The following is a 4,100-nucleotide window of genomic DNA, read 5'->3' as shown; positions in this document are numbered from 1 at the left end:
TGTGTGTGTGTGTGTGTGTGTGTGTGTAATTCAGGAAAGTAATGCTCTTAAGAGTCAAGCCTTGCAAATGAGGTACTATGAGACTTAATTAAATAAAATTTATATAATCTGGTCTTCAAAGCAAGTTTTAAATGTGAAATAGACCTGGTTTTCTTCAGTAGTTTTTAACCCAAAACATATGCATTAGTCAGTATTGTCACTTCTCATTGCTTTGCACTTCCAAGCTCTACTTTACATAGCAATGAAACTTCAGGTATGTTGTTGTATTGCTCATCAAAGTGCCACTTTTAGAAGATTGTACTTGAAGCGGTTTTAAATGGCACTAGAAAGACTCTGCCATGCCACAGAAAAGCTTTTCCCGAGGCTAAGTGTACATTTAATCAACATTATGGCAATTACAGCTCTACTAGAAGCCCTTCACCCTCTGTTTTGTGGCAGGAACTTTGTCTGGGATAAAACCGTCATGAGTAGAGGTAATTTGAAATTCTTCCTTCTTTTATTTATGTCAGAATAAGACAGCCTGGGGGGCTAGATACATATCTTTTCCTGATGGAAGGAATCTGTTCTTTTTTTTCCTTCCCTTCAATTTTTTGTGTATATTTTTATTGTAAAAATACTGTACAGATGGGTGACAGTTACTTGAGTAAGGTAATGAGTACATTTCCTATCAAGCATTGTTACTCCCTCCTTTGTTTTCCCCCCTATCATCCCTTCTCTCCCCACCTCCCCAACTCCTCCTTCCCCAGGGAATCTGTTCTTAAGAGGTAAATTGAAAAATTCCTGCCAGCCAAAAGTGTGGTACTGTTTCTCAGTCATTGTTGTTGTGCTATTTGAATTATCTTCTGGACATGTTTATTGAAGTGTTGTTATTAGACTTATCATCAAATTGAAGAAGCCTAAACTTAACGCTGAATGATTCGTCCCTATAGTTCTGTGCCCTGGGAAGATTTTTGTATGTTTTTCTTTTCCTATGAAGTTGCTTGAAACATATATTGCTGTCCTTCTTTTATTATGCTGTCTTCACTCAATCTATTCCATCTGCCAAGATTGCAGCTTTGTCAGCGCATTTCTGGAAAAGTGAAGTTCTTTTTCCAGTAGTCATAATGAAAATCAAGATGGTCTGTTTGAATACCTTTGCTTTCCTTTCTCAGTTATTTCTCCAGTAGCATTCATTGTATTTGCATCTTAAGAAAAGCTACCTTAGGGACTCAGACAAATTAAAGTATTTGCCCACTTGCATCAGATACTGGCACTATTACATCTTTGATATTAACCTGGCAATAGGTAGTTGTGAAGGCTGTGAAAATTAACATGGCTTTAATTTAAAATCATAGGTCTCCACCGATGGAGGTAGTTCCTCTGAACTCTGAATCACCCATGTCATTTGTTTTGGAGTGCCTATGACATAGATGGACACTGCCAAATGTGTACATTATCCAGTAGTCATCATCAAATAAAATCATTGTTTTTTTTTTAATTGGGAAATCGGCTTGGAAACAGGAAGACCACAGGGAAGATGTAGTATGAGTTTTCCTTTTTTATGAAGAGCTGTTTTCTATTAGAAAATAGCAGAAAAAACTCTACTAATTTTTAAAGAATGGACTGAGGATTATATATTAATTTCAAAATAACTTCTAACTCTGAGTTGAAAGTCTGATAAATTGATTTTAAATAGCAGAGCAAAGAGAGAATATATTCCCATACCATAAGTAAATAAAAGAAGCGTTTAAAGATCATAAATATGACTTTTATAATTTTACATGAACTCGACCTTTAAGTAGCTTACACTTTAGCTGGACACTGGAGCTCTCATCCAAGCTAGTCAGTAAGCTGAGGGATGGAGGATGGTCGTTTAGAGCGCCCAGGATTGTTTGCAAGACCCCACCTCCATTTAACCAGCAAAAAGCTGGGGTCAAGTGGAAGAGCACTGCTTATAAGCAAGAACTCAGAAAGTGTGAAGCCCTGAATTCAAGCTCTGGTCCCAGCAAAGGAAGCTTACAGCTTAATAATGAAACTATTAATTTTCATAGCTCGATTAGAAAGTAGGAAATAACATTTTAATTTTATTGATAAAGCCTTTTGGGACATAGAGGAAATAAAAGATAACTGCCTCTCCTTCTTAGAGACTGAATTAAGAGCATGTATGTAAAAACAAGGATCATTTACTTGAAAGAAAGCATAAGAACCAAGCTAGAAAAAAAAAAAAAAGACCTGAGATCTATTGGGTTACATCCTACAATTGAGACTTGAGCAGTTACCTAGCTCCTAAACCTCAGCTTCCTCATGGAGAAGAAGAAAATCAGTGTACGTGTGTGTCATTATTATATAATAGAAGTTTGTACGGACTCAGCTGGGCAATGTTTGTATAAGAGTTTTTTAAAAAAACTTAGAAATGCTATTCAAATATTTGATATTGCTGTGACTTAACATTTCATCTAGCTTACTATTTCAAATGTTTAGGCAGAGTGAAAGCTACTTCTTTTGGCCTTTAAAATGCCTTCATTGAATAAAGCTGTTCTCTAGATGCCTCTGAATTCTCTGCGGTGTGTGTTTGAGTGTGAAATGTTTGAATAAACATCACTCTGATTATTTATAATCGGATTCTTCAATAACAATCTACCATAAAGGAAACCATTGAAGTGAGAGCATTTGTACAAGTACTTAATGCATACATATTTCTTTTAAATGAAGATTTTACCATTGATTTTGAACACTGGAAAAACCCGAGAGACTGGTACCTTTAGAAATCCCATAGAGATAATGGAATAATAATACCAATCCAATAGGATGATGTAGAAAAATAATGACATTACGCATAACTCTGTAGTTACAGTTTAGTACTTAATATTAGAGAAAGAAGTTGGAAAACCCACTTTAATAAAAAATTAGCTAGACCATAAAAACAGCAGAAGATTGTTCATTAAAACATTCTCCAGGACTGCTATAACTCTGCCCTTTAATTCAATGGTTCTCAACCTTGGCTGAATATTAGAATCACCTAGGGAGGTTCTAAAATCCCAGTGCTCAGGTTGTACTGCTAACCAGTTAATTCCAAACCTTGGAGGTTGGGGTGAAGGCCAGTTGTCAGTATTTTTGAAAGCATACCAGGCAATTCCAATGTGCACCTTATTTGAGAATTACTTACCAAATCTATCTGTAGTACTGTATTGGATTTACAAATCGAATGTTATTTGTGACTCCTCTTTTTGTATCCTTCCTATTTAATCTTACCAAGTTCTGCAGATCCTTCAATAGCTGTATTGGTTTGACCCTTACTATCCCCCATAATGCTAGTCTAACCCAAGCCTTTATAGCTTAATATCCTGTTTTCTTCTTGTAGTTCCCCCTAAACTGACATTACCAGATAATTTCAAACAACAGTTTTTCCAACAACAATTTTGTCATTTTACTTAAGAATCTGCACTGTTTGGCATACTAAAATCCAGGAATCCTACCTAATCAACTCTATTTTAAAAACTGACCTTCTGATTGCTCGTTTTTCCTATTGCAGTGCTTTACAAATGGAAGGCAATTGGAGATCAAGGAGATGAGTTGTTTGAAAACTGTCTTCCTTGTAATCCTGAAATTTTACACAGGCAGCTTGGAGACATAGCCTGGAAGAGAGGAGAAAGATACGAAATCAGAGACACATTTTTATTCCTCAAACTCTTTCTATCCCTTTAGTTTCAGAAATAATCCATTTCCCTTTCTTCACATATTTTGGTCCTTAGATATTTTGGGAGTGCCTGAGTGTGTGTGTGTGTGTGTGTGTGTGTGTGTGTGTGTGTGTGTGTGTGTGTGCCAGTCCTAAGGCTTGAACTCAGGACTGGGTGCTGTCCTTGAGCTTTTTTTGCTCAAGGCTGGCATTCTACCACCTGAGCACCTGAGCCACAGATCCGAGGCTTGGGCTGAGGGACTGGATGCTGTCCCTGAGCTTTTTTGCTCAAAGCTGGCACTCTACTAATTGAGCCATCTCCTCTGTCATTTTGGTGCTTAATTAGAAATAAAAGTATCATGCACTTCCTTACCTAAGCTGGTGTAGAATCCAGAGCCTTAGCTCTTGATTCTCAGATCCTCAGATCTTAAATAGGATTACAGGC

This window comes from Dipodomys ordii, unplaced genomic scaffold (assembly GCF_000151885.1).
Source record: "Dipodomys ordii isolate 6190 unplaced genomic scaffold, Dord_2.0 Scaffold5, whole genome shotgun sequence".
In the NCBI taxonomy this organism is placed as follows: Eukaryota; Metazoa; Chordata; class Mammalia; order Rodentia; family Heteromyidae; genus Dipodomys; species Dipodomys ordii.
The sequence above is the reverse complement of the archived record's forward strand: the minus strand, read 5'-3'. Positions refer to the sequence as shown.